Consider the following 11,947-nt stretch of genomic DNA (forward strand, 5'->3'; position numbering starts at 1 on the left):
TATGTTACAAACATTAAAAACTTCCTGGACCACCGTGTTGCCCATCGGTAAGTAAGTAAATGTATCTAAAGTAACTTTCAGCTTCTGGAATCATCAGAGACACATTCTCTAAATAATTCTTATATATAAAAAGCATTCTTCCACAATGTCTTTTGACATAAGGAGTTTATCTTCTCATAATTTACCACAGTTTCTTCAAACTGTCTCTAGAGTAGGATTAATCTAATTAAGTAATTAATTGATCAGGGTATAGTCCAGAGTGAGAAGCACTGAACCAAACTGACAAGCATCATCAACAATCATCAAAACTAAGTTTGGCCTTGTGAGAAAAGATCAGACTTCAATATGAAAAAAAGAATAGCAAACAGAATCAGGAATATAGGAAATCCGCTTTGGGAACCAAACTAGAAGTGATGCTAACTGGTTTGTGAGTCAAGGTTGAAAATACATGAGGTCAAAACCAGAAGGCTAAGAGAAGGCCCAGAGTTAGGCTCAGAGGCAGGAAGGGAAGGAGAGTGAGACCCACAGACTAGGTCCTCAGAGCCTTAACACATGACTTCATCTTCCATGGAGCAAGGGTTAAAATGTCTCACTGTCAGTGCAGTTGTTGACATCATCTACTCAGCCTCCCAAATAAAGGAGCCCAAAACTTTGCTTTATTTCTTTCCTTTAGTCTCATAAACTCTGTGTATGTTCTTTTATTCCATCAAAATCATTAGCTCTTTAAATGAAGACCTCCATAAATCCATCTCTTTTGCATTCCCTCTCAGTGACTTTACATGTTCAAAAGATGTTGTAGATTTCCAGAAGAATGGTGATAATGTTAATTACTGGATGCTTTTCCTCCAAAATATTATCAGATCAAGAGTATTTCCATGTTGATTACATCATAACCTGGAGAAAGAGTGTTGCCCCAAACATTACCTGACATTGTTGGAATTCTCTGTTTGGAGATTCTGAGTGTCCAAGGGTCCCTGTATTAGTGCAGACACCAGTTAAATCAGTACCAACATCACCAGTTACATCAGCTGATGTTGAAAACTGACATGACGTATTGTGAGCTTCATGGTTTCTTGGGTTGAATGACTGTGCATAGAAAAGAATGGAGAAAAAAAAGAAGCTACTGTATTTGATGTCTAAGGCAAAATACTCTGACAAATATAAATCAGACTGTTGAATATTATGACATATTTGACCAAATAAGATCATTTGAAACCTGATTAAAGAACAAAAGAATATATTCATTATACTATTCTCAAAACATGGAAATCTAGTTATGTCATCCTAAGTTATATTTAATTATTTTACAAAATTATTGAAGCAAAATCCAGGAACAGACATTATCTTTTATCCTCGTCATATTTAATACATTTGTTAAATATCATTACATTGCAAGTTAGTATAGAGAGATCATATTTTTAAAAGTCCCACTATTAAAATTCTAGAGATCTTAAGGCTTCTTTTTTTTTTTTAAATTATGTTATGTTAGAAGATGTGGTCCATATACACAATGGAATATTACTCAGGCATCAGAAAAGATGAATACCCAACTTTTGCATCAACATGGATGGGACCTGGGACTGGAGGATATTATGCTGAGTGAAATAAGCTGAGCCAAGAAAGTAAATTATCATACAGTTTCACTTATTTGTGGAACATAAGGAATAGCATGGAGGACATTAGGAGAAGGAAGGGAAAAATGAAGAGGGACAAATTGGAGTGGTGATAGAGACGTTAAGGCTTATCAAAACAACTCTTTTGAGAAAGCCAGTATCTAGAGAGGTGAAGTGAGATTCCGGATTTAGTAAATTGCAAAAAGTCACTTCTTCCACTGCAATTAAACAACAAAACAAAACAAAGGGAGAGCTTTGAAAAAACTGAAATTAGATTATCTAAAATTTAAAAATAGATTAAAGGGGGGAGGAGTCAAGATGGCGGAGAAGTAGCAGGCTGAGACTACTTCAGCTAGCCAGAGATCAGCTAGATAGCTTATCTAAAGATTGCAAACACCTGAAAATCCATTGGCAGATCGAAGAGAAGAAGAACAGCAATTCTGGAAACAGAAAAACAACCACTCTCTGAAAGGTAGGACCGGCGGAGAAGTGAATCCAAAGCGACGGGAAGATAGACCCCGGGGGGAGGGGCCGGCTCCCGGCAAGCGGCCAAGCAACCGCGCACAAAATCAGGACTTTTAAAAGTCTGTTCCGCTGAGGGACATCGCTCCAGAGGCTAAACCGGGGCGAAGCCCACGCGGGGTCAGCGTGGCCTCAGGTCCCGCAGGGTCACAGAAGGATCGGGGGTGTCTGAGTGTCGCAGAGCTTGCGGGTATTGGAACGGGAAAGCCGGCTACAGAGACAGAGCCGACAGTAAGCTCGCAGCTCGGTGTTACCTTGAACCGGTCGCAGGCTCGGTGAGCTCTGAGCGCGGCCGGAGGTCAGGCAGACGGGAGTAACTGGCGCTGTTCTCTGAGGGCGCACTGAGGAGTGCGGCCCCGGGCTCTCGGCTCCTCCGGGCCGGAGACCAGGAGGCCGCCATTTGTATTCCCGTCCTCCGGAACTCTACAGAAAGCGCTCAGGGAACAAAAGCTCCTGAAAGCAAACCCAAGCGGATTACTCACCCCGGCCCGGGGTAAGGGCGGTGTAATTCCGCCTGGGGCAAAGACACTTGAGAATCACTACAACAGGCCCCTCCCCCAGAAGATCAACAAGAAATCCAGGCGAGACCAAGTTCACCTACCAAGGAGTGCGGTTTCAATACCAAGGAGAGCAGCAGAATTCCAGAGGAGGAGAAAGCCAAGCACGGAACTCATGGCTTTTTCCCTGTGATTTTTTTTAGTCTTGCAGTTAATTTAATTTTTTTCTTTTTCATTTTTTGTTTTTTTTTTCTCGCCTTCGGGTAAATTTTTTTTTTAACTGTTACCTTTTTCTTTTTTAATGATTTTTTACTAGTTTATCTAATATATATATTTTTTCTTTTTTACATTTTTCTTAGGTGTTTTCTTTTTTTTTTCTTTTTTCTTTTTTTTTTTTTTCTTTCTTCCTTTTTGAACCTCTTTTTATCACCTTTCTCCCCTCTCACGATTTGGGATCTCTTCTAATTTGGTTAAAGCACATTTTCCTGGGGTTGTTGCCACCCTTTTAGTATTTTACTTGCCCCTTCATATACTCTTATCTGGACAAAATGACAAGACGGAAAAATTCAACACAAAAAAAAGAACAAGAGGCAGTACCGAAGGCTAGGTACCTAATCAATACAGACATTGGTAATATGTCAGATCTAGAGTTCAGAATGACAATTCTCAAGGTTCTAGCCGGGCTCGAAAAAGGCATGGAAGATATTAGAGAAACCCTCTCGAGAGATATAAAAGCCCTTTCTGGAGAAATAAAAGAACTAAAATCTAAACAAGTTGAAATCAAAAAAGCTATTAATGAGGTGCAATCAAAAATGGAGGCTCTCACTGCTAGGATAAATGAGGCAGAAGAAAGAATTAGTGATATAGAAGACCAAATGACAGAGAATAAAGAAGCTGAGCAAAAGAGGGACAAACAGCTACTGGCCACGAGGGGAGAATTCGAGAGATAAGTGACACCATAAGACGAAACAACATTAGAATAATTGGGATTCCAGAAGAAGAAGAAAGAGAGAGGGGAGCAGAAGGTATACTGGAGAGAATTATTGGGGAGAATTTCCCCAATATGGCAAAGGGAATGAGCATCAAAATTCAGGAGGTTCAGAGAACGCCCCTCAAAATCAATAAGAATAGGCCCACACCCCATCACCTAATAGTAAAATTTACAAGTCTCAGTGACAAAGAGAAAATCCTGAAAGCAGCCTGGGGAAAAGAAGTCTGTAACATACAATGGTAAAAATATTAGATTGGCAACATACTTATCCACAGAGACCTGGCAGGCCAGAAAGAGCTGGCATGATATTTTCAGAGCACTAAACGAGAAAAACATGCAGCCAAGAATACTATATCCAGCTAGGCTATCATTGAAAATAGAAGGAGAGATTAAAAGCTTCCAAGACAAACAAAAACTGAAAGAATTTGCAAATACCAAACCAGCTCTAAAGGAAATATTGAAAGGGGTCTTCTAAGCAAAGAGAGAGCCTACAAGTGGTAGATCAGAAAGGAACAGAGACCATATACAGTAACAGTCACCTTACAGGCAATACAATGGCACTAAGTTCATATCTCTCAATAGTTACCCTGAATGTTAATGGGCTAAATGCCCCTGTCAAAAGACACAGGGTATCAGAATGGATAAAAAAACAAAACCCATCTATATGTTGCCTCCAAGAAACTCATTTTAAGCCCGAAGACACCTCCAGATTTAAAGTGAGGGGGTGGAAAAGAATTTACCATGCTAATGGACATCAGAAGAAAGCAGGAGTGGCAATCCTTATATCAGATCAATTAGATTTTAAGCCAAAGACTATAATAAGAGATGAGGAAGGACACTATATCATACTCAAAGGGTCTGTCCAACAAGAAGATTTAACAATTTTAAATATCTATGCCTCCAACGTGGGAGCAGCCAACTATATAAACCAATTAATAACAAAATCAAAAAAACACATCAACAATAATACAATAATAGTAGGGGACTTTAACACTCCCCTCACTGAAATGGACAGATCATCCAAGCAAAAGATAAGCAAGGAAATAAAGGCCTTAAACGACACACTGGACCAGATGGACATCACAGATATATTCAGAATATTTCATCCCAAAGCAACAGAATACACATTCTTCTCTAGTGCACATGGAACATTCTCCAGAATAGATCATATCCTCGGTCCTAAATCAGGACTCAACCGGTATCAAAAGATTGGGATCATTCCCGGCATATTTTCAGACCACAATGCTCTAAAGCTAGAACTCAACCACAAAAGGAAGTTTGGAAAGAACCCAAATACATAGAGACTAAACAGCATCCTTCTAAAGAATGAATGGGTCAACCGGGAAATTAAAGAAGAATTGTAAAAAATCATGGAAACAAATGATAATGAAAATACAACAGTTCAAAATCTGTGGGACACAACAAAGGCAGTCCTGAGAGGAAAATATATAGCGGTACAAGCCTTTCTCAAGAAACAAGAAAGGTCTCAGGTACACAACCTAACCCTACACCTAAAGGAGCTGGAGAAAGAACAAGAAAGAAACCCTAAACCCAGCAGGAGAAGAGAAATCATAAAGATCAGAGCAGAAATCAATGAAATAGAAACCAAAAAAATAATAGAACAAATCAACGAAACTAGGAGTTGGTTCTTTGAAAGAATTAATAAAATTGATAAACCCCTGGCCCGACTTATCAAAAAGAAAAGAGAAAGGACCCAAATAAATAAAATCATGAATGAAAGAGGAGAGATCACAACTAACACCAAAGAAATACAAACTATTATAAGAACATACTATGAGCAACTCTACACCAATAAATTTGACAATCTGGAAAAATGGATGCATTCCTAGAGACATGTAAACTACTACAACTGAACCATGAAGAAATAGAAAGCCTGAACAGACCCATAACCATTAAGGAGATTGAAACAGTCATTAAAAATCTCCAAACAAACAAAAGCCCAGGGCCAGACGGCTTCCCGGGGGAATTCTACCAAACATTTAAAGAAGAACTAATTCCTATTCTCCTGAAACTGTTCCAAAAAGTAGAAATGGAAGGAAAACTTCCAAACTCATTTTATGAGGCCAGCATCACCTTGATCCCAAAACCAGACAAGGATCCCACCAAAAAAGAAAGCTATAGACCAATATCCTTGATGAACACAGATGCGAAAATACTCCACAAAATACTAGCCAATAGGATTCAACAGTACATTAAAAAGATTATTCACCATGACCAAGTGGGATTTATTTTTATTCCAGGGTTGCAAGGTTGGTTCAACATCCGCAATACAGTCAATGTGATACAACACATCAATAAAAGAAAGAACAAGAACCATATGATACTCTCAATAGATGCTGAAAAAGCATTTGACAAAGTACAGCATCGCTTCCTGATCAAAACTCTTCAAAGTGTAGGGATAGAGGGCACATACCTCAATATCATCAAAGCCATCTATGAAAAACCCACTGCAAATATCATTCTCAATGGAGAAAAACTGAAAGCTTTTCCGCTAGGTCAGGAACACGGCAGGGATGTCCATTATCACCACTGCTATTCAACATCGTACTAGAGGTCCTAGCCTCAGCAATCAGACAACAAAAGGAAATTAAAGGCATCCAAATCGGCAAAGAAGAAGTCAAATTATCACTCTTCGCAGATGATATGATACTATATGTGGAAAACCCAAAAGACTCCACTCCAAAACTGCTAGAACTTATACAGGAATTCAGTAAAGTGTCAGGATATAAAATCAATGCACAGAAATCAGTTGCATTTCTCTACACCAACAGCAAGACAGAAGAAAGAGAAATTAAGGAGTCAATCCCATTTACAATTGCATCCAAAACCATAAGATACCTAGGAATAAACCTAACCAAAGAGACACAGAATCTATACTCAGAAAACTATAAAGTACTCATGAAAGAAATTGAGGAAGACACAAAGAAATGGAAAAATGTTCCATGCTCATGGATTGGAAGAATAAATATTGTGAAAATGTCTATGCTACCTAAAGCAATCTACACATTTAATGCAATTCCTATCAAAGTACCATCCATCTTTTTCAAAGAAATGGAACAAATGATGCTAAAATTTATATGGAACCAGAAAAGACCTCGAATAGCCAAAGGGATATTGAAAAAGAAAGCCAATGTTGGTGGCATCACAATTCCGGACTTCAAGCTCTATTACAAAGCTGTCATCATCAAGACAGCATGGTACTGGCACAAAAACAGACACATAGATCAATGGAACAGAATAGAGAGCCCAGAAATAGACCCTCAACTCTATGGTCAACTAATCTTCGACAAAGCAGGAAAGAATGTCCAATGGAAAAGACAGCCTCTTCAATAAATGGTGCTGGGAAAATTGGTCAGCCACATGCAGAAAAATGAAATTGGACCATTTCCTTACACCACACACAAAAATAGACTCAAAATGGATGAAGGACCTCAATGTGCAAAAGGAATCCATCAAAATCCTTGAGGAGAACACAGGCAGCAACCTCTTCGACCTCAGCCGCAGCAACATCTTCCTAGGAACAACGCCAAAGGCAAGGGAAGCAAGGGAAAAAATGAACTATTGGGATTTCATCAAGATCAAAAGCTTTTGCACAGCAAAGGAAACAGTTAACAAAATCAAAAGACAACTGACAGAATGGGAGAAGATATTTGCAAACGACATATCAGATAAAGGACTAGTGTCCAGAATCTATAAAGAACTTAGCAAACTCAACACCCAAAGAACAAATAATCCAATCAAGAAATGGGCAGAGGACATGAACAGACATTTCTGCAAAGAAGACATCCAGATGGCCAACAGACACATGAAAAAGTGCTCCATATCACTCGGCATCAGGGAAATACAAATCAAAACCACAATGAGATATCACCTCACACCAGTCAGAATGGCTAAAATCAACAAGTCAGGAAATGACAGATGCTGGTGAGGATGCGGAGAAAGGGGAACCCTCCTACACTGTTGGTGGGAATGCAAGCTGGTGCAGCCACTCTGGAAAACAGCATGGAGGTTCCTCAAAATGTTGAAAATAGAACTGCCCTATGACCCAGCAATTGCACTATTGGGTATTTACCCTAAAGATACAAACGTAGTGATCCAAAGAGGCACGTGCACCCGAATGTTTATAGCAGCAATGTCCACAATAGCCAAACTATGGAAAGAACCTAGATGTCCATCAACAGATGAATGGATCAAGAAGATGTGGTATATATACACAATGGAATATTATGCAGCCATCAAAAGAAATGAAATCTTGCCATTTGCGACAACATGGATGGAACTAGAGCGTATCATGCTTAGTGAAATAAGTCAAGCAGAGAAATACAACTATCATATGATCTCCCTGATATGAGGAAGTGGTGAGGCAACATGGGGGCTTAAGTGGGTAGGAGAAGAATAAATGAAACAAGATGGGATTGGGAGGAAGACAAACCATAAGTGACTCTTAATCTCACAAAACAAACTGAGGGTTGCTGGGGGGAGGGGGGTTGGGAGAAGGGGGTGGGATTATGGACATTGGGGAGGGTATGTGCTTTGGTGAGTGCTGTGAAGTGTGTAAACCTGGTGATTCACAGACCTGTACCCCTGGGGATAAAAATATATGTTTATAAAAAATAAAAAATTAATTAAAAAAAAATAAAAAAATAAAAAATAAATTAAAAAATAAAAATAGATTAAAAATCAAATAAAATTTTTAAAAGAAAGGAGCTTTTCCAAAGTGATCTAACATCATAGACCTTCTTCTTGTCTGGGGCATTTGTGGATTCTGAGTATGAGCCTGAGGTTCTGACTACCAAAAGAGGTTAACATAACTTTTGGTATTCATGTGAGGCTGACATGACATATTTGAAAATAAAGGAGTCTCAAAGCAATGTTTTAATGTTCTTCTTAATGTTCTGGGATAGCTCCAGAGGCTAAGGGCCTGGGACAGAAAGGCAGAATAAAGTCTGTAGCAGTATCATAGTGAACAGAAGAGAAAATCATTCTAGAAGGAGACTTAACTACAAACACAAGACTGGTTTCCCCCCTTAGGACAGTTGTCAGATATTGAGGCTTTCTGGCATAGAAACCTAAAGGATTGACCATGAATCCTTTGAAGGTCAGTCTCTGAAAAATGTAGGTACAAATATTCTCTAAGCAAAATAGTAGTAAATTAAATTCAAAAATATATAAAAATGTAAAAATTTCATGGCCACTTATGATAAAATTTCTCAGCAAACTAATAATAGATGGATCGTCCATAATCTGATAAAGAATAGCTCCATGAAACTTAAAGCTAATCATTATAATTAATGATTAAATATTTCACACTTTCCCCCTTAATTTGGGGAAAAATGCATGATACTCACTTTTATCACTTCCATTCAATATTACACTGGAGGTCTTAGTGCATTAGGTTAAGAAAACAACATGTTTTAAAATTTGAAAAAAAGGATAATGATATAACCGAGTTTACAGAAAATCTGAAAGAATCTACAAAGAAATATAATGAATTAATGAGGTCACTGGATACAAGGTAAGAATACAAAAGTCAATTGGATTTCTATAAAATAGCAAGAAAACATTTGAAATTGAACTTAATATGCCATTTAAAACAACATAAAAAGCATCTAAAAATAAATCTAAACATAAAAGTACTTAATCTCTACATTAAAACCTCAAATCATTGTTAATAAAAATTAAAGACCAGTATAAAAGAAAAAGCAAGCCATGTTCATGGATTTGAAGAATTTAGGTATTATGATATAAATTTTCACAAATTAAATGCCAATTCAATGATCTCCCAGTCAAAACTGCGTAAGTATTTTAATAGAGATCAACAAGCTAATTCTAAAAATTTCTATAGAAATGCAAAGGATCTTGAATAGCAAAGATAACTTGAAGAGCAATGTTTAAGTACTACCAAATTTCAAGATTTATTATAAAGCTAGGGTAATCAAGACAGTGTAGTAGTGGTACCAGACAAATAGAACAACGGAACAGATAAGAGTCCCGACAGACCTACACATACATAATCTTTTGATTTACAAAAAAGCTTCATGTTCAGTACAGACAAGATGACCTGTACATCTGTACAGCAAAAAATCTCCATATTGAAAACAATGTTTAACCCTACTTCCTGCCACATATAAAAATGAATTTTAAATGGATCATAAACCTAAGTGTACAACTGAAATGATCAAACTTCCAGATAAAAACATAGGACCTTTTTAACTGAGTTTCTTGACACTACAAAGACACAATTAAAGACTCACAAGGTAGAAGGTCCCTGAAGAACATCTTCAGGGGAAGGCAGTGCTGATCTAGAATCAAGAAAACAATTTCTCTGCCTTGTAATTTCCTTGTTAGGACATAGGGACAAAAATATTTTTCCTCAAGAAAATGTAATTTTCGGGGCGCCTGGGTGGCTCAGTGGGTTAAAGCTTCTGCCTTCAGCTCAGGTCATTATCCCAGGGTCCTGGGATCGAGCCCCGAGTCGGGCTCTCTGCTTGGCAGGGAGCCTGCTTCTCCCTCTCTCTCTGCCTGCCTCTCTGCCTACTTGTGACCTCTCTCTCTCTCTCTGCAGTGGGTTAGGCCACTGCCTTCGGCTCAGGTCATGATCTCGGGGTCCTGGGATCGAGTCCCGCATCGGGCTCTCTCCTCAGCAGGGAGCCTGCTTCCTCCTCTCTCTCTCTCTGCCTGCCTCTCTGCCTACTTGTGATGTCTTTCTGTCAAATAAAAAAATAAAAAAAAAAAAAACTTTAAAAAAGTAAAAATTAAAAAAAAAAAAGAAAATGTAATTTTCCATTCAAATCTGTACTGATCTCAGCACATTTCCATGGCTGTTCCCAATATCAAGGTCTTTAATCAGGCATGCAGTTACATAAAAGACAACCATAAATGCACAGCACTGAAATGTTTCTTCTAAAAATATAAACAATAGTCAAATAATATAATATATGATTAAATTCTAAATATTTCATCTGAATACAATTCTTTACCAAAAACAGAAATTCATATAAAGTTAAAGAGGCCAATAGTTTGCTGCCCAGGCCTAGACTTCACTCACAGGATTACCTTCTCACCTCCAAAGATATGTAGAAATCTGGGGACCTCGTTGGCTCAGTGGTTAAGCTTTTGCCTTCTGCTCCAGGTTAAGATCCCAGGTTACTGGGATAGAGCCCCAGTCCCACATCAGGCTCCCTGCATAACAAGGAATCTGTCCTCCCTCTCCCTCTGATCCTCCCACCCCTGCCCAGGCATGTGCGCCCTATCTCAAATAAATAAATGAAGTATTAAAAAAAAGATATGTAGGGGCGCCCAGGTGGCTCAGGGGTTAAAGCCTCTGCCTTCGGTTCCAGTCATAATCCCAGGGTCCTGGGATCGAGCCCCGCATTGGGCTCTCTGCTCGGCAGGGAGCCTGCTTCTTTCCCACTCTCTCTGCCTGCCTCTCTGCCTACTTGTGATCTGTCAAATAAATAAATAAAATCTTTAAAGAAAAAAAAAGATATGTAGATGTAGAAATCTTTGAGCTATGGAAAATCTACACATTACACTAAAAATCTAGGCAGTTAACACATAGTCTATACATACATTTTCAAAAACATAAGTTGTTGGATGCCTGGGTGGCTCAGTTGGTTAAGTGACTACCTTCGATTCAGGTCATGATCCCAGAGTCCCAGGACTGAGTCCCTCACCAGGCTCCCAGCTCCATGGGGAGTCTGCTTCTCCCTCTGACCTTCCTCCCCTCTCATGCTCTCTCTCACTCTCTCTCAAATGGATAAATAAAATCTTTAAAAAAAAAAAAAAACATAACTTGTTAAATGCTATCAAATTTAAATTTATTGGCTTGTGCTTGAATTATGATAACTGTAGAGAATTATTTGAACAGGATATTAAATTTTACCCCCCAAATTGCTAATATCTTAGATTAAAGAATACTAAACTAAATTTCTCAATTATGTATATATTGATATGTAGAAAAAATACAAGTTTTCTAATTGTCTAAGTAGTAAAAAGAATAGCTAAAAATTGGTTTTCATGTAAAACTTTTAGGAATCCCTTTTTAGGAAGAACCATGTTATAATAAAGAAATATTAGGATTGTACAAATATTGGAAAACAAAACTCTGAGCCACCTGAAATATCACAGTGGTACCACAATACTCACCAGCTGGTTTTCAGAATGTCCGATATTCACTATGTATTTCCCAGGTTTTCTCTCCATTTTTGAACTGTCAGTATCACAAGCTACCAGAAACATTTTTCAGCCTGTCCACTGCCCTTTATAACTGCAATCATGAGAAATAATTAAGTTGATTAATA

This window comes from Mustela lutreola, chromosome 11 (assembly GCF_030435805.1).
Source record: "Mustela lutreola isolate mMusLut2 chromosome 11, mMusLut2.pri, whole genome shotgun sequence".
NCBI lineage: Eukaryota > Metazoa > Chordata > Mammalia > Carnivora > Mustelidae > Mustela > Mustela lutreola.